Source organism: Pleurodeles waltl, chromosome 8, assembly GCF_031143425.1.
Source record: "Pleurodeles waltl isolate 20211129_DDA chromosome 8, aPleWal1.hap1.20221129, whole genome shotgun sequence".
Taxonomy (NCBI): domain Eukaryota; kingdom Metazoa; phylum Chordata; class Amphibia; order Caudata; family Salamandridae; genus Pleurodeles; species Pleurodeles waltl.
Genome location: NC_090447.1, coordinates 41,294,820 through 41,315,276, shown reverse-complemented (window position 1 = coordinate 41,315,276; position 20,457 = coordinate 41,294,820).

The window sequence follows — 20,457 nt, the reverse complement described above, 5'->3', positions numbered from 1 at the left end:
TAAGGGATCCCCAACCCATGACCAGGAGGAGAAGAGGCACTCTATGCCAGAGGAAGCTGTCAGCCAAACACCGCCACCACTAGCAACTGTCCAGGTCCCCCACCACCAGCTGTGGATGTGCTGCCATCACAGAGTGCAGGGGTTGTCTGGGAGCCTCCCCAACCACCACCAGCATGCAGCTATCACAGAGTGCAGGGGTTGTCCAGAAGCCTCCCACAAACACCACCAGCATGCAGCCATCACCACCGGCGGACGCAATGTAGTCCACCCTCCAGTGGCTACTATGCGGGCTGCCCCTTCCAGAACCATTGGGCAAGACTCCCACTTGAAAGACTGCGGCTTTGCACTCCCCAGGACAAAGAGCACAGGGCATGTTGCCCCCTCCAGAACCAGTGGGCAAGACACCCACTCGAGAGACTGTGGCCTTTCACTCCCCAGGACAAAGAGCACAGGGCATATTGCCCCCTCCAGAATAAGTGGGCAAGACATCCACTTGAGAGACTGTGGCCTTGCACTCACCAGGACAAAGAGCACAGGGCATGTCACCCCCTCCAGAACCAGTGGGCAAGATACCCACTCAAAAGACTGCAACCTTGCACTGCCCAGGACAAAGAGCAATGGACATGTTGCCTCTCCAAAACCAGTGGGCTTGTTCCCACACCCGGCTGAGGTGCACCCCCTACCCCTGAGGTGCCTGCCTATTAGACAACTGATGCCCCTGCAGTGTTCTATCCGGATTTGGGCGAGATTCGAGTTGGGCCTTGCCATGGGCCCTTTGAACTATGGACTGGGAAGTGTCCCTTTTTTATACAAGTGTACATATCTGTTTCATGGCCAAAATTAATTTTGATGTTGAACCGATTAAAATCACTTTAATCAATTCCTGTTGTCTTTGCATTATTCTGCAGATTTTCAGGGTCAAATTGTTTTTGTAATGCAGCTAGTTGTGTGTATGGTTTGTGTGTGTCAGGTGTGTGTTATGCATGCGTGTCAATTTCTTTTTCCTCCGACCCTCCCTTGTGTGTTAGGCATCTGTACTCACCGTCGTCATCTTCGTCAGCTGGAGCATAACGTAGAATATCATTGGGAAAACTTACAGTTCGGGTTCCATGGCGCGGGGTTCTTCCCTGTGTCTCAAATGGTGAGTCCATTGACTTTTGTGCTCTGTTTCCGCCAAGGGGCATTGGTACCACCCTGGAAAAGGTGGCAGTTTGCAGGGTCTTAATATGGTGGGCGGAACTTTGTCTTCCTCTCGGCGGCTACCGCCGTGGTGACTGTTGTTTCCGCCCTAGCAGTCGGTGTGGTACATTAGCTGTGTATTGGAGATATCACTGTCATGGTCATAATTTGGTGGTAGTCACTGCCAGCCTGCTGGCGGTAGTACCGCCACTTTATCACCTACCGCCGGGTCGTAATGAGGGCCTATATTTTTAAAAATGATATTTGTGCTTTTTGGATATTTGTGGCTTTATTAGTTAAGTATAGGACAGCAATTATTTTCTGATCTTTTTGTGTTTCGATATTGTATGCATTGATATTAGCTCAGTGATTCAACCCCTATAAAACCATCACATCCTCACAAGGGGATGGCGGAACCTGGGGTATTTTATTTTGCAAAATTCTGCAAATATGAATGTTTTGCTGCAATTTAGCATCAGTAATATGAGCAGTGCTGAATTATCAGTGTAACCGGAATGATGCAGTATGCAGAAGAGAACGGCCATTTGAGTTGATGCTGCATCTTAGGCAAAAGTATACTCAGACAACATAAAAATTGCACAAGAAGCAGCCCTCTCAACACAAACGCTAATTCTGTCTGCATTAGAAAATGGTGATAGGGGATGCTAAGTCTTGCTTATACTTACATTTCTGGAGCCTTGCAGAAACACATTCCACCAAGTGGTGTTTCGTGGTATCAGGCCATGTTACAAGATTACATAGAGTCACCAAATTCCACAAATTCTGTAGGCAGAATGAAATATTCCACTCACTCCTTGTCCTCTCAGCCCTTTAGTCCCAGGTCGATATGCATATTTTCCTATGCACTCCTCCAATGAAGCTGCATCTCTGGCCTACTCTCAAACATCTGAAGGATAATACACACTGGTGAGGTGCAGGTTATGGGTGGGTGAAACTCATAGAGTTTTACTCCTTGGAATTCTCCTGAGTTACATAAAAACACCACAAGAGGGTGGAATTTGGTCATGCAGGCTGCTTGTGCTGAGTTTTCACACCGGGGAGCTTCTTCCATACTGTAAATTCAGCTCAGACAGCACGATGTAGACAAGATAGCTGCGGTCAACTCACGTTGGTAATGGCGACAGTTGAAGATTCAAGCTAGTCAGACAGCATGTCTCGTGAATCTGGATCTCGTCCTTCAAGTCCCAGATTTCCAGAGCGATCACTGTCCTCACATCCTCGTTTGCCATCATCTTCCCCTGGAGTGCAGCCATAGGAACAGACTCAGATGGGAGATTGAGCCTCATTAAAGGAGTGTGGGGTGTTAAGGGCAGATGCCTCCTTTGGCTCATGGTCTCCCTGGCAGGCACTGCCAGGAGGAGTAGTGAAAGGGGATACAGCTGAAGTTCCTGATGGAATGGAGACCTCAGGAGTAAGTGAGGAGCTTTGGGCAGGCCCTGATGGTGGTGAGACCTGTTGTGGGAATTTCTGATAGATCTTGTTGTGGGCCAGGATGAGACCCAACTTCTTCTTCACCCTGGCTGGTGGTGTCCCTCTCCATTTACTTCCTTCTGCCTCTTCAACCTCTGCCTGGAGTCATTTCTCAGAGATTCTAGTGAGTATCTGGGCAGGAACCCTAACTATGCTGGTGGATTGTTCTTACTCCTCAGTCGTGGTGGTATTTAGTGAACATATCCCACCTACGAGTCGAGGGCCTTATGTTCTGCCTTGGTCCTATTGTGATGTTCCTTGGTCTTCTCAGTCTGCTGAAATGTATAACTAAACAAATATATAAGTGTTTAGCAAATTAGGCACAAAGGGAAACAAAAGAGTACCAATTGCTAACATTGTAGTACAAACTTAACTTACTCTTTGGTTAAGTTTTGCTTTCTTTTGTTGAGCACAAAATACAAGTTAATTTAATGTTTACATCTCTGGGCTTCTGAAGTTGGGGCAGAGACCTCTGCACATAAATTGGTAGTACAGGTCCATCTTTATATACATGAAATTTTCTGCTACAACTGTGGAGTCTAGTTTGTAAATATCAATGTAGAGAGGCACTCTTCCTTTGATGCACCTTAGGACCCGATAAAAGTATAGGGGTTGGCTTGGTGCGAGATGCAAACAATGTAATAGATACCCTATGAAAAGATAAGTGGCAAAAAATGCAAAGCTACCAATATCTTCACTTAGGCTGGGATAGCCCGGGAGCAGCATGTATCGTAACCAAGATCCTGCTTCCACTAAAAAGCCATCTCCAAGATGACATCAGGTGGGAAGCAGAATCTGTAAATTACTTTTTAGCTGGACATCATAATGATGTTAATTTTGTGCCTAAAAATCCCCTCCTTCTCATCCTCAGATTATTCAATGGAAAGATAATGGGCAAACTCAGAAATGCATTCAGTGAAATGCTAATGGCTCTGAAAGAACTTGCGTCTGCTTGTTCTTCTTCAAGTGTTTAGTCTGGATTTGACTAACTCTTGAGCTAACAACATTCTGGAGAAGATGTGGGGTGGATGGTAAACACAATCATATGTATTCACCAGGTATGTGGGGAGTATTTGAAAAACTGTTAGATATGTTAGATATGTGAGTTTTCATAGAAGGTAAGAGAAAATACAGAGTAGATAAGTCATTATGATGTTATAAAATCACACTTAATAATAGTGTTGCCACATGCAGAATCTCCTGATTATGTTACTTGAAATGTATTTGTCTAAATCTTTTAACTCGGTTTTGAGGTGGCTGTGGACCATCTAAAAAACCCCTTCAATACACTACCAATATAACTCCTTACTCATCCCTATTCCACTCACTTTTAATTCACAGTTGGAAGCTTTTCTCACCAATATTACATGTGTTCCACAGTCATTGAGTAATCAAATGTATAGTTACATATGGCCACACTCTGCAGTTTCCTACATGAACTGTACACATACATATAGAGGACAGATGGAGGCTTCAGATTCTGCAAAATATTCATTTTTGTACTACAAAATGTTCTACATGGTACGGTATCTGATTCAGAGTCTGTGTGCAGAATCTTACACCTCTGTCTTTCCTACCTTTTTCTTTGTGTAGCGCTCTGTCCCAAGTGTGGACCTTCAGGGCAGGGACTCTTCCCCAAATATGGAGACTCTGCGGTCATAAAGATACTACTCGTAAATGCCTTTGTGAATACAAAAAAATGTGTAAAAGTGTATGTTTAACTTTATGAATCAGACCTACAGGCTTTACATGTTATACATGCTAGAAAACATATGTTTTACATTACATGAGTACTTCACATATTGTGTAAATGAATTACACAAGCTATAACAATACTGAATATACTGCTGTAGTAGGTATACAATAAGGTCCTTTCTTGGATTTGAAAGTATTGCTTATATTGCAAACAGTGGGGCAGTGGTGGAGTTGTCATATTGTAACTTGTTAGATTTCCCACCATGGAATTCTGCAATCAGCAGTAAATCAGCAAGTTGCAGTGCTCACTGTGATTTTTAGCACCAAGTGCTTGTTCTACCCTTCGGGATCAGTGTGAATGGCACTACATTGCATGCTAGAGGGTGCTGTCACTTGAATTGATTTTGCTGCAGATTTTCTACTCTGGTGGAACCTTTCATAATTTGAACAATCAAAGCCACCTGTGACTTCTCACATTGGGTTAATCGCACCGGGTGTGCCCCTTGCACTAGGGGATGCCAATTCTCACTTATGCTTGCCAACTTACTATTGGTGAGATGCACACAAGAAAAAACTCTGGCACTCGACAGCGGAATTTGGCCGTAACTCTGTGTTACATGCGTAATGCAGAGTAGCCATAACTCCACCAACTTTGCCGGCGGAGTCAAGTTTATCACCCACTTCAATAGTAATTACAGGTACTAGGATGATATTTGCTTGATGGTGAGTTGTAAAGGGACCTTAACAAGCAATGGACTTGCTTTTTAAGCTATATATATATTTCCATGTTGCCATTGAAAAGGCATTTTTTGACTTGGCTATATCTTTGGAGCCATTTGATGTGAATCCGTTCAGTAGATATTAAAGGAAATCCAAATGTATTTATCTGGGTGGAGCCTAAGTACAGGTCTCATGATAGGATCTGATTAGCTGCCAGTACTTCAATCAGGAAGTGCTCGAAGCCATCTTGAGACCAATATACATGATAGCACCCCATTGAAATACATTGTAGTGAATGGCAGATTTTGAGGGTCACAAAAACATAAAAAGGGCAATAAGAGATTTTAATTAGAATAGAAATCATTTGTTGTTGGTACCATACTAAGTTTAGGAACTGTGATGTGTTCTTCAGTGATTTTACCCTGTGAAAAAGCTTTCTTCTGGGATTTCATTAATCATGTTTGAGAGAAAACTGTTTTCTCATGGTTTTCCCACAGAAGCTATAATAGGTGCTCCAGAAGCTAAAATGAGAGCATATTTTCTGTATATTCACACATTGTCTTTATCAGAGAATAAAACCTGACATTCTCAGTAAAACATGTACTTCCAACAAGAGCAGGCAGCCTGCCAGTTGATTCCCTTGTGCTCTACTGCAGCCTTCCAGATTCTTCTGAGGAACAACTAGAGTGCTAACAGTCTACTATGAGAAAAGTGTGGCACACCTGAAGCCATCTTGATTGAAACAAACTGGTAAAAATGAAAACATTTAATTTAGAAAGGAACAACACAAGGGGCTCCTTTTGTCACAGAAATTGTGGTTAGTGCTGTAGAAAGAAAAAATTAGGACATGTTTTAAGTGAGTTCCCAAATTTCTGTCTCTTGTATTTCATGAAAACATTCTAATATGTGGACAGAAACAAACACTGTTAACACCAGCAGAAAACTGCCAGTTAACTCCATGGCGATCAGCGGCTTACATTGTTCTAATGAGCAGCTACAGTGTTAACGTTCTGAAAGTATGGCAAAAGTGTGACACATCCGAACGCCATTTGGATGGAATCGAAGTAGATAACTGAAAGCATTTTCTACTGAGGATACATCAGTAAATAAGGAAATTAGGGAGATGCATAATAAATAAGTCCCCCAAGATGGCCACCAGAGAAAATAAAGCTCAAATATAGCACACATATCACTCAGATGGAGGCCAATGACAGAAGTGTATAAAATACATAGGCCCATATTTAAGAGGGCCTAGCGCCATCTAACAACACATTTGTGTAATTTTTTTAATGCTAATGTGGCATTAGATGGCCAAAAACACTGCAACAGATTTACAAAGTGGCGTAATGCTTGCATTGCCCCACTTTGCAAACTCTTGCGCCACATTATCCATGCACAAGGCATAATGTATGCAAGGGGAGTGTTTCGATGTTAAGTGAGGCCACAAAATGTCACAAAATATTCTAAGAAATGTATTTGTGTGATCTTGTCTGGCATTTTTAACACCTGCTCAGAACAGGTGTTATAAGGATGCTCCCATTGGTTTCAATGGGCCACTGGGTGCTTTGCAGGATTAGCTTTAAAATTTCTGACGCTAATCCTGCAAACTGCAGAACCAACGTCAAAAATGTTGACACTAGTTCCCTATCTACAGCCGTGATGCACTGTATATGAAATATGGTGCACACATAGTGGCCTTAGGGGGCGCTAAGGGACACAAGGAAAGTGACGCTGCACTAGATGCAGTGCCGCTTTTCCTAAATCTGCCCCTTAATTGTTTAGTTTTTTTTTTGCAGTTTTATATAGCGCAGAATTTACCTGAAAGTATTGGGGTGCTTTACATGAGCAGCAATTACATTACATGAGGATGCATTAATTTTCATTTTAGGCATGGGGAGATTAAGTGATTTGCCCAGAATCACAGGCTAGAGCTGATGCTGAAACTCAAACCTGGTTCCCCACTTGCAAAGTCTACAGCTCTGGCCATATGAACACATCCTCTTCCTTAAGTGTAACAAATAATCATTTGATCAACTGGATAAAAACCCATAAAAATAGCACATAATTTAAAAGTGCTTTGATGCTATTTGAGAACTCAGAAAATGCCCTCATTTGAGTTTACTAGAGCACTAAGCATTATTTCTATGGGAATAAGACTCTCTCATTTTTATAATTTCTAAAGGAAATGCCTTAGGTATTACAGTTTTGATTACATCAAGATGATGTCAGGTGTGCCACACTTTTGTAATTAAAATAGAATGTTAGCAATCTATTTGTTAATTAGTATACCATGAGGAGGCAGAGGTCAGGGGCACGGACTCAGATAATTTAGGGCAGAGAGGAGAGTTCAGAGGAATCTAGTTGACCATGCTGGGCAGGTGGGAGGGGCAGTCACAGTACAAAGGACCATAGAGGGCAGGGGTAACGGGGCAGGGGAATCATTCAAACCCTGAAGAACAGGCACAAGCGGCTGTGGCAATATAACAAACCATTGAGGGCAGAAGGAAGAGACTGTGGCAGTGCAACCATGCATACCAACAGACCTGATTCAGGCAGGAGACTCGCAATGTTTTTTAAGACCAAAAGGACTTTATTTTATCTGCCTCTTGCCTCAAATCTTCTATTTTTCTGTGTACGTCAAAGGGAAAATCAGTTCCTACATTTGTATTTTCAAAATAAGCCTCTTACCAAGTTTAAAATGATGACAAGTATGTTACATTGCATCTCTGAGGGCAGAAGGAATGGAGTAGGAGTATAGACTTAGATAACAGAGGGCAGAAGGGAGATGGGCAGGGGCACAAAAGTTGCCTTACAGGCAGACAGCATGGGTTTCAGCACCGCAATACACCACATGGGCAAGTGGAACGGCAATGCAGCACAACGGACCAGGAAAAAAAATAGGAAGGGGACTGTGCGAGACAGACAGGAGGGACAGAGGCAGCAGAATGGACCAGGAAGGGCAGGAGTGAGGGGGCAGTGGCAGCACATTGGACCATGCAACGCAGGAAGGAGGTGGCTGGTGTATGGATCCAGACACCAAAGGGTAGGGAGGAGGTGAATAAGGCAGCAAGCTAACTGTTTAGGCCCGGCAAGAAGGGCAGTCTAAGAATAGCAGCTGCACAGGGCTGTCATGAGGGAGTAGGAGTATGAACCTGGACAATGGATGGCAAGGAGGATGGAGGGGCAGGAGCAGCAAGATAAGGTTGGGGTGGCACAATGCCAAGCCAGGCCATGTGTCCAAACCTCCTTGACCAACCATGTATTGCAATTAGCATCTTACTTAACATTAAAAAATAACCTTGAAATTCACTGAAAAATCAACGGTCACAGGGGTGTTATAGTTTGGAAATAGAATAAAAAAATATCTTTAGATATTCACAAAGAAATCAAAGGTTACATGGACATTATAGTTAGGGTCTGATTTTATGCTCACAAAACCATATATATTCAGCTGTTGTGGTTAGAGTTATTTCAAGAAACTTTAACTTTGGCGTAAGGTAACTGTAACTTGTTCTCTCACCGTGCACTGATAATTACTCCAGATATTGACTCACTCATGACATCTTCTTTGACATCATTGATAATATCACTGTATCATTTGCAATAAAATTATTGATGAGAAAACTGTGCGTTGTGAGGGCTCGAGTTATAGTTACCTTATGGCACAACCCGCTAGGCATCTTACCCTGCTCCACGTATGGCATTCGGCTATGCATGCAAGAGTTGGCCACAGGGCTTGCAGCCTACTCCCTGAATGCATCCAGTTCCACTTGCAGAGAAAACCCCCTTGCTTTGCCTTGACTGAATTCAAGAGCTTGGGAGGATTTGTCCTTTACTGAAGCAGAGCTTCAACTGGGGCATGTGCTATGTTTATATGTGTAAGAGCTTACTGTTGAGGTTTAGTTTCTGTGAAATGAGCACTGGAGCCAGAATGGATCTTCACTTGCATATTTATCCAAAAAGAGTCCACGGTTTGGCACAAAATGTCTACCCAACTGGAGTACTTTCTACTGGCTAATTACTAATTTCTACTTAAATGGCTAAATGCATAGGGCACATTCTACACTACCACTGGAGTAATGTCTCCAGTAACAATATGAGGTGTAATTTTCACAATGTGATTGAATCTCGAGCGCTTTCATACCGGAATCTGTGCCAACATTATTCCTTGTGTAGCGAAGACAGCAAAACTACAAAGAATTTAATCTCTACCAAATGCTGGTACTGCTTCATAATTATTTAAATTAAGTGCTTATTTTTTCGATGGAGTTGAGCTTATATTTGTCTGGATTTCGAATACTCAGGGGCCTTTTAGTAAAATAACAATCAAGGGTGATAAAGGTTGGAAGACCAATGTATACCACTAACATATTCAGGGAGTTGCCAAACTGGTAGACCTTACAGGAGTTTTTGCCCATTTGCATACTTGCAGCAATGACAAATATGAATGATGGACTCTGCTCTGACCAATAAAGGACGGGAGGAAAGAGCCCACTCATTATTGTCAGCGCTGAAGAGGGACCATGGGGGCAACCTCAATGCCCGTGTGGTCCCTGACTACTCCCTGCCTCCTGGAGGAACTGGCATTGCCCTGGAAAGCAAAACTCTGCAAAACAATTAATTAATGGCTCCAGGAGGTGGGCTGCATGGCCCCACTCCTTTAGTTTGCAATTGTAGACCCTGGGGAAGTGGTGGTCTTCGGGTATGTCTATGGCCCGGGAGGGGGACTGTGCAGCCCTCATCCCAATATTAATGTCATTATAGGCCCTTGCAAAGTGGTGGTCCCCAGGTTCCAGGCGGTCCATCAGGCTCCTCTTTGAACAATGTAATAAAGCCCCAGGGATGTGGTGGTCCTCGGAGCCCCAAAGTGAAACAGGCAGGGGGTCTAGGTGGCCCCTTTCTATAATAAAGATCAAGCCCGGGGGAGGTAGTGGTCCCTGAGGCTCATAAGAGTGCCATGGAGGGGGGTCTGTGCGCCCCCCCCCTCAAATGTGTTCAAGAAGCCCCAGAAAGGTGGTGATCTCTAGGTCTCAAAGGAGCCCACCCTAAGGGTATAATTTAAACAAGTGTAGGAGACCAGTTTCATGGATCCTCCTTGAATTTCAGTGAAAGGTTTTTAAAAAAATGCCCTGGCGGGGTCCTTGGGGGTCCTTGGCACCTGAGCTAGGGGGTCAGGGTATTCTTACTCTGCCCCCTTTTCTTTTTTTTAAACTTTCTTTTGAGACTCAGCTGAGTCAGAGTCCAAAAATGGCTGTGAACACTTCTTGGTTGAAATGTTGGCAGCCAATCAGATCTCAGCATGTGATCGCAGTGATCTGCAGAGCCTCTGCATCCCTATATGTACAAATGTGGTTTTCCTTTAATTACTCTAAAATTATTGAATGAATTTACTTTTTGGACCAAAGGCTTCCTTTCTGCCAAGTTCGGTATAATTTTGTTCAGTGTTATGGGCTGTAGTTGTGTCTCATATCTCTATGGGAAAATGCTTGGGGAAAAAGCATTTTGGGCCTACTCTCCTTTTCTCGGTCTTCACTTGACTAATCAACCACAGCTTTCAAGACAGCAGCTGAAGTGAGTGTCAAATGGCACCAAAGTTATTTTTTAAACAATAAACGCTTTTCCTATGGAAACTATGGTGGTCATTATGAACATGGCGGTCTGGGCTGCCACGCTGGCGGTCATTACTGCCAACAACATGGCGGTCCAGACAGCCATATTCTGAACACTGTAGTGAACTGACTGCAAAGCAGCAAGTTCACTACCACGCACCGCCAGGCCAGATTTGACACATTCGACACGGCGGTGGAAGCCGGACCGGCAGTGGGATTTTGATCCCATTTCCACAATGGATTTCCTGGTGGGATACCCCACAAGGTAATCCCTGGCAGAAAGCGTACAGGTGGCAGGAATAACCATTCCTGTCACCTGTATGTGACACTCCAGGTACCCCCCTGCCAATGCATCATTATAGGCGTGGCGCTGTCTGGACTGACGTGGCGGTGAGGGTGGAGCAGCATCCACCCCCGCCACTGACCGCCAGCATGGCCTCATTACTTGGCGGGATGCCGACTGTTGACACTGGTGGTCCTCCATTGACTGCCGGCACGGTTTGCGGTGGGGCATCCCACCAAGTTCATAATGTGGGCCTATGTCCTCACTATAACTAACTAATGCCGACTGCCAGTAGTTAATATATATATTTATATATGTATAACAATCCATCCATCTACCCTCAACATTTTAGAGCACCCACTAGAACTCATGGGCTTGTGAACTGGGCTCAGAATGCTTGGAAGATGGAGAAGTTAATAACTCAGAGATGACATGCTTTTGCAGACAGGTCAGAATCGTGTACTGCAGTTGGCAAAAACTTATGAGAGCACATATGCGTCTCTGACAGGCCAACTGGCAGAAGTGTACTGGTGGTGGCTCATCATCATGTAGGAAGCTGGCCTGGTGTGTGGTGGGTACCTATAGTACTTCCACCTCATGCCAGGTCTAGATATCCCCTTATTAGTGTAGTGTAGTCAGTGTCTAGAAGCCAGGCTCTCTAGAGGTAACTGTGGATGACCAGCCAAGGCTTATCTAGGAGACATAAAAACCTCATGCAAAATCACTGTAGTCACACTTAGCACTTGCACACATGAAAGAATACACACAGTGATACAAAAATAAAGGTACTTTATTTTAGTGACACAAATACCAAAAATACCAAAGACGATATACCACCTTAGGAGGTAAGTAATACTATATACATATGTTGGACTTTTTTGCCTATGCAGGGTCATCCCCAATCTTTTTGCCTCCTGCCTCCTATGTTTTTTTACCTGTTGCTGTTGGTTTTTGAACTCTTAGCACTTTACCACTGCTAACCAGTGCTAAGGTGCATATGCTCTGTGTGTGAATTGTATTGTTGTTTGGTTTATCCATGATTGGCATATTTGATTTACTAGTAGGTCCCTAGTAAAGTGCACTAGAGGTGCCAGGGCCTGTAAATCAAATGCTACTAGTGGGCCTGTAGCACTGGTTGTGCCACCCACATAAGTAGCTCTGTAATCATGTCTCAGACCTGCCACTGCAGTGTCTGTGTGTGCAGTTTTAACTGTAAATTCGACTTGGCAAGTGTACCTACTTGCCAGGCCTAAACCTTCCCTTTTCGTACATGTACGGGAGCCCTAAGATAGGCCCTAGGTAGCCCCAAGGGCAGGGTGCAGTGTATGGTTAAGGTAGGACATATAGTAATGTGTTTTATATGTCCTGACAGTGAAATATTGCTAAATTCGTTTTTCACTGTTGCAAGGCCTGTCCCTCTACTAGGTTAACATGGGGGCTACCTTTAAATCTGATTAAAGTGTAGATTCCCTTTGGGAGCGGATGGACATGTGGAGTTTGGGGTCTCTGAGCTCACAATTTAAAAATACATCTTTTAGTAAAGTTGATTTTAAGATTGTGCGTTTGAAAATGCCACTTTTAGAAAGTGAGCATTTTCTTGCTTATACAATTTCTGTGACTCTGCCTGTTTGTGGATTCCCTGTCTGGGTCGGTGTGACAGTTGGGCTGGTTGTACCTCACACTAGACAGTGACACAAAGGGAGCTGGGGTGTAGCCTGTATATCCTGATGAGCCATCTGTGCTAGGAGGGAGGGGAGGAGTGGTCACTCACATCTGAAAGGGCTGTGCCTGCCCTCACACAATGCAGTCTCCAACCCCCTGGTGAGTGTCTGGGGCCTGGCCTGGGCAAGGCAAGATTTCACATTCCAAAGAGACTTCACTTTGAAGTAGGCCTACTTCAAAGGAGAAATTGGGTATAAAAAGGGCACCCAAAACCACAGACTTTAGAAACACTTCTGGAACCAAGAGGAATCTCTGCCTGGAGAAGAGCTGAATAGCTGAGGAAGAAGAGCTGCCCTGCCTGTGACTGTGCTTTGTGGAGCTATCCTGTAGTTGCTACTTCTGCCAGAGTAAGAGGGCAAAGAATGGACTTTGTGTGCCTTTCATCTTGAGAAGAAATCTCCAAGGGCTTGATCTAGAGCTTGCCTCCTGTTGTTTGAAGTCTCAGGGACATGACGCATAAATTATGGCAAATGGCAAAAGACTTTGTAGCTATCTAGCTCGGTGTGGATAGCACTGTGCTGATCCACTGCTTAAAAACTTTGCTAGATAAACAGACATTTGAGGTGAGCAAATCTAGAGTGTCGCTGGTGTTGCAGACTGCTCTTTACTAGAGATGCTCTTCACCTAAACTTGGGAACTACCCAGAGTTCTCTATTCTTTTTTGCATAATGTATGCATCACTCTAACCCTGAAAGGGATTTGTTTTGACTTATACTGAGTGCTCCCTTATGTCTGGATAAAGCTAAACCTCTCTGATGAGCTCTAATGAGAGCCAAACACGTGTCAGGAGTTGCTTTTACTCATTCGAGATTGGCTTGGATGGTATTTTATCAGTCCAAAGCTGTAATACAGTGCCTGGAGTAGTAAATGGCTTTTATCATTTTACAGCTCGGCAAGGTTGACACTGTGTCAAATCTATGCTTAAAGACTTTGCTGTACAAATGGCAAAAGAGTTTGTCGTTATCTAGCTCGGTGTGGATAGCACTGTATTAATCCAATGTTTAAAAACTTTGCAGGATAAACAGACATTTGAGGTGAGCAAATCTAGAATGTTGCTGGTGTTGCAGGGTGCTCCTTATTAGAGCGCCTCTCCACCTAAAGTTGGGAACTACCCAGAGTTCTCTATTCTTTTTTGCATAATTTATGCATCACTCTAACTCTGAAGGGGATTTGTTTTGACATATATATATACATACATACATACATACACACACACAAGAATGCAGAATTAGTCATAAAAACAGTTAGAAAACAGTGCAAGATAGAAAAACTCTCATGGAGAATAATGAGCCTGAGGGAGCACAAACCATATACCAAGAAAGTGGAATGCAAATGTTGGTCTCCCACCTAGACAAGTGGAGTGCGTAGAGGGAAGCTGGGAGTATCAGAAAAGAACACAGATAAGTACCACAACACCCCCGGCCCTCAAGAGAGCAGGAGTAAAGTACTGTAATTTTCCAAAACCACCCACTGGGAAGAAAGGAAGAATATTGCAAAGACCGAAAGAGACTGCAAGACACCAACAGTGGATCCCTAGACCAGAAGACCTGTGGAAAGAGAGGATCAAGTCCAAGAGCTCAGAAGAGTCCAGGAAGGGCAGGAGCCCCTACCCACCGAGCTGAAGGTGCAAGAAGAGAACCACTGTGGACAGGAGAAGTCAGTACTGCACCCAGGAAGACAGAGTCGGATTCCTGGTTGGTGCAAACACTGGATGGAGGATTGCAGTCTGGTTTCCGCCAACAAGCCTTGACAAATGTAAAGTAGGAGGGGAAGTCCGTGGGGGCCTCAGCTGTTCAGAGAGCCCTCAGAAAACCAGGCAATGCACCCAGGAGTCCCACAGCCCGGGGACAAATACGTTACAGAAGAGGCCCACACAGCACTACGACAAAGGCTCCCATGCTGCCGGAGAACCACTCAGGAAGCTGTGCAACACAGGATGGAGTGCTGGGGGCCGGAGCTACAAGATGCATGAAGGAGTTGGAGGAAGGACACCAACAAGCGTTGGCAGCTGCAAAACATGCAGTGCATGGGGGTACTGTCTTGAGTGGGGAGGCAAGTTGTTACCTGCACCAAAGTGGGACAGCTGGAACAGAGGACTGTCGGGACCATTTCAGTCTACCACGCGCAATGCAGGATCCACACAGCTCAGCAGTAGAGAGAATCCAAGCCGCCGGTCAATGTTGCAGATGGTGCTTGAAGAAGTAGGGGAGTGATACCTTTACCCCTAGGAGATTCCTTCTTCCTTCTGATGCAGGCTGAAGACTGGCTGTCTCCAGTGGATGCACGACCAGGAAACTGTTGCAGTTTCTGGCAGGAGCTGGAGATACAATGTTGCAGGAGGTATCTTGCTTCTTTGTTGCAGCTTGTAGGCTCCTGGAGGGCCCATCTGCAGTTTCTTCAGCGAGAAGTAGAAGTAAAGGATGTAGATGAGTCCTGCTGGAGTCTTGCAATCTGAATCTGAGAAACCACCCTAGAGGGAGACCCTAAATAGCCCTGAAAGGGCGATTGGTCACTAACCAGGTAAGCGCTTATCAGGGTAGGGCTCTGACATCACCTGCTGGTACTGGTCACTCAGATGCTCCCAGAGTTCCCTGCCAACCTTGGAAACAATATGGCAGAACCCAGGGACCCTCTGGAGGTGCTCTGAGCACCACCCCAGGGGTGGCGATGGACAGGGGAGTGGTCATTCCCCTTTCCTTTGTCCAGTTTCAAGCCAGAGCAGGGACTGGGTTCCGTGAACCTGTATAGACTGGATTATGCAGGGAGGGCACCAAATGTGCCCTTCAAAGCATTACCAGTGTCTTGGGGAGGCAACCTCTCCAAGCCTGTAACACTTATTTCTAAAGGGAGAGAGTGTAACACCCCTCTCCCAAAGGAAATCCTTTGTTCTGCCTTCCTGGACTTGAGCTGTTTCAGCAGCAGGAGGGTAGAAATCTGTCTGTGAGGTGGCAGCAGCTGGGGCTTCCTTCAAAACCTCAGAAGGCTGAGATGCCAGTACTGCGGGTCCTCTAAGGAGCCTCCAGAGTACACGGGATCATACAACCAATGCTGGCATTAGTATTGGGATATGATTCCAATATATTTGACACCAAACATGACCATATTCAGAGTTACCATTATGTAGCTGAACATGAGTATTGACCTATGTCCATTACATGCGTAAATGGTGTCCCTGCACTCACAAAGCCTGGGAAAATGGGGGTGGAGTTCATGGGGGCACCTCGGCTAGTGCAGGAGTACCCTCACACACAGGTACTCGGCACCCTGCCCTCTGGGCTGGAAGGCCTGCCATAGGTGGTCCTGCAAACACTTTGCACGCGCTCCCTATGGGTGGCAAAAGATATGCTGCAGCCCATAGGGTTCCCCTGGAACCCCAATGCCCTGTGTACCTAGGTACCATATACTAGGGACCTATAAGGGGCACCAGTATGCTAAATGTAAATTGAAATACAGAGTTTGGAGAGAGACAGCACAATCACTGGGGTCCTGGTTAGCAGGAACCCATTGAATACAGTCAGGTACACTTACAAAACAGTTAAACACACTGATAAACTGGCAGAAAATCCTTCCAGACACCATCTCCAGTCGCAAGGAGGACATCTAATGTAGCAGCCTTCCCAGATGCCCCTCCCAACACCCCAATAGTATGGCCTGCCGGCACTGACACAGCTGAGGGCTCCGAGGACACAGGGACCAGCTTTGAGAGGACAGTGGTAGGAGTCCAGAGGGAGCTGGCCAAGGAGGTGCGGGTGGGGATGGAGACTGTGGCAGCCAGCCTTGAGGGTATGCGCCTCATTACTGCTAATGAACAGACTGCAGCCAAATGAGTCACACACTCCCCAATGCTGTTTGAGGGACATAGCTGCAGACATGAGGGAGAGGCCCCACAAATGCCCTCCCAAACTGGCAGTAGCATGTTTGTAAACAAGATGGAGGCCATTCACCGGGAACTGGCCTCCATCAGGGCAGACATGGCTGCCCACAACTGGGATGTTGCTGTTATACTCAAATATCCTTGCTGAAGTGATGTCAAATGTTGTTCCACAGATGGCAGCTGCTGGGAATTGGGAGTCCACATCTCCAACCACTGAACTGTCTGTGGCCCCCTCTACTTCCTCACCACCACCATCAAGGGCAGAAGAGACATCACGCACATTGGAGGATGAAGATGCGGAACAGATCAGCTTCACCCGTAAGAGTTCCCGGTAGCACCAGCTCATGCCACATGGGCAGTGTTTTCCTTTGCCCTGTGCTTCAGATCATGCCAGTGTTAGCACAGTTGGATAGGTACACTCTTCACCCACACACGGTTGACTTGTCTCTCACTTTAGTTTAGTTTAGTTTATGGGATATATAGAGTGCATGGCTATCAGAAGGCTTCCCAGACCTGATAGAGGACCGCCAAACAACAGGAACAGGACTATGCTGAGAACAGTGCTGTTTTCAATTTTCTACGAAAGGAGAGTACGGAAGTATCTTGGCAAAGCTCTAGGGAAAGGGAGTGCAAAAGACGGAGCACCATGCTGGGGCACAATTGCCTGCCCAGTCCTCCATATTCAGAACAATACAGGAAGGCACCAAATTGTGTTCAACATGGTGCATCCCTGAGTAGTGAGAATGATGTAGTGCGCCACTACCAATATTCTCACAGCGTTGCACTCTGTCATTCTAAGTCACATATGGCCCTACATGTGGCTGGTCATCATCTTGTGTACACAATGCTGCCATTGTGCACCACATGCCTCATAAGATTTAACCCTCTGGTGGTGCAAGGGGATCCTTTAAAAGGGCCATAATGTCTGCATCCAGCCCACTTTGATATCTGATCATTGGACCACTTCTCACATCTGGCGTTGTATTCAACACACAGGACTCACTCACACAAAATCCAGGATTACGTCATAGGACATAAATTATCACACTTACTGAATACATCTTGGTCCACAAATAGCGGCACTTCGCAATTTGTGTAGAGTGCAGGTCCACCTGTAAGATATGAATGCAAAAGCATGCTTAGTGTCATATCACAGTCACTGCGAGTGGACAACAATTCTCAGTATGAACTACTTGAGAGGAGTGAGTTAGTTATCCTAGTGGAAAACAGTGCAACAGACTCACAACTATGATCACACAATGATACAGACACTCAGGTGAGTAAGAGCCTCATGTCTGAACACTAAGGGGGTCATTACAACATTGGCGGTAAAAGCAGCTTACCGCCGTGCAGAAGACCGCCAACACACCGCCGCGGCTGTGGAATTCTGCCACAGCTATTACGACCCACATCCCGAAATCCGACAAAATTCAGACACCCACACAAGTCCGCCACACCAAAGGTCAGTGATAAACTGGCGAAAACAAAACCTCCACCGTCACACCAACAGAAATACGCCCATGCTATCACGACCCATGAATCCACACGGAGGTCTTTCAACCACGGTATTCCATTGGCGGTGCACACCGCCTCGCTCAAAATACACACACTCTTACAAAACACAGCCACATTGGACAATTCGAAATACACACACCTGATACACATACACACACCACTCCCACACACCCAATACAATATAAAACACACATCCACATCACCCACAAACCCCTATGACTAAAAATTCAGAAAGAAGGCCAGAGAGAGACACCACCATCCACAAACTAGCAGCCACAGGCACTCAACACCATCACCCACACTACTTCCACGCACAAAACACCACACACCACTACATATCACCACACTTATCACCACATACACCACCCCACACATCACCTACACCACCCCATGTCACAGCAAAGACACCCCAGGTTCTCGGAGGAGGAGCTCAGGGTCATGGTGGAGGAAATCGTCCGGGTAGAGCCTCAGCTATTTGGATCACAGGTGCAGCACACCTCCATAGCTAGGAAGATAGAGCTATGGCGAAGAATAGTCGACAGGGTCGATGCAGTGGGACAGCACCCAAGAAATCGGGACGACATCAGGAAGAGGTGGAATGACCTACGGGGGAAGGTGCGTTCCGTGGACTCAAAACACAATATTGCGGTACAGCGGACTGGCGGCGGACCCCCACCTCCTCCTCCACAACTAACAACATGGGAGGAGCAGGTCTTGACAATTCTGCATCCTGAGGGCCTCGCAGGAGTCGGTGGAGGAATGGACTCTGGTAAGTCAAATCTTAACTATCATATCCCCCACCCTACCTGCATGCTATCACAGACCCCCACACTCGCCCCCTCCCCTATCACTCCAACTCCTCACAAATGTACTAATAACACAAACAACCCATCCCAACACTAAGCCCTGCATGACACAACAAAGCATGGACACCCATCACTAAAGCATGCCCACTGCACATACCCATAACACCCCCCTCAACCATCATCACACAAGCCCCCAAACAGGAATGCTAGCACTGGGGTACACGGTCACCCACCCATTGCACACCATGACACACACAGATGCAATAATCATGCTTTTACACCCCTGCAGGACCACTACCCAATGTCACCAGACAATAGGGTCCAGACATCTTCACCCCACCCACAGAAGAGGCCCACAGTGATGACAGCAGCTCCCTCCAACTGGATCCAGATGACCAGCCCGGACCATCGTGGGCCTCGGGACAGTCGGTTCCCCTCACCCAGTCACAGGCCACCACAGACCTTCCACCCTCTGGTAACACCAGCACAGCACCCACCCAGCGGGCCCATACCTCCGTCCCTAGGACACGTCAATCAGCTGTGTGTCCAAAACTACAGGGAACCCAGGATAACCCACCGCCCCAACAACAACAGGGACCTAGGGGCAGTGGTAGTGGGCACACGGTGCAGGGGACGGAGGCCCAGGAACACAGGGGAACTTGGAGGGCTGCTGTGCGACAGGGGGCGGACAGGCCTAGGGAACCTACTCTCCACCAGGCACTCTCCTCCATCATGGGAGCATACCACCACTCCCACGAGACGATGGCAACGGTCCTGGCCAAGTTTCAGGAGACCCAGCGGCTGCAGTAGGAACAGTATTTGGGGTTCAGGGAGGAACTCAGAACCATCAGCTCCGCCCTGGGCACCATCGTAGGGGTGCTAAAGGAGATACTTAACACCAGGAGGGACACTGTGGCACTCCAAGGGGCCCCTGACACTAGCATGGACGTTGAACTGCCCACCACCTCCGCCGGCGCTAGTGGACAGGACGCCCCACCACAGGACCACCACACCAGCACCCCACCCCCTGCAGACGGAGAACCACCCCGCAAACGTTCCCTGAGATCCAGGAACAAGACAGAGCACAATGCCAAGACCCCCGCCAAGAAATGAGAACACCCTGATTGTCATCCTACTGTCCCACTTTGTAACCCTGTCCATATTGGAACTGCCCCAGCTCCACTTCAAATGCCCATATGGGCAATGCACCTGTGAGACTAATAGACTGGACTCTGCCATGGACATTCCTCCACCATTACCCCCCACCCTTTTACAACCCCCTCCAATATTGAGCACTTCAATAAACACCCTTGAAGCACAAAACAATCTGGAGTCAGTCTGTGATTTTGAAAATGTGTATTAGCAATGACAGTGACAAAATGCGTTTTCAAATGTAATCTCAACATACCTATGTCACACATCTCAAGTCCATGAGGAATCTAAGCAGATGACACACGTTGGAAAACACACCTGTGAAACCGTAAGGGAAATGTACAACTCAGTTACCATATACTGGTTGAAATCGACAGACAGGATAGCGGTAGAAGTGTGAAAGTACTTGTA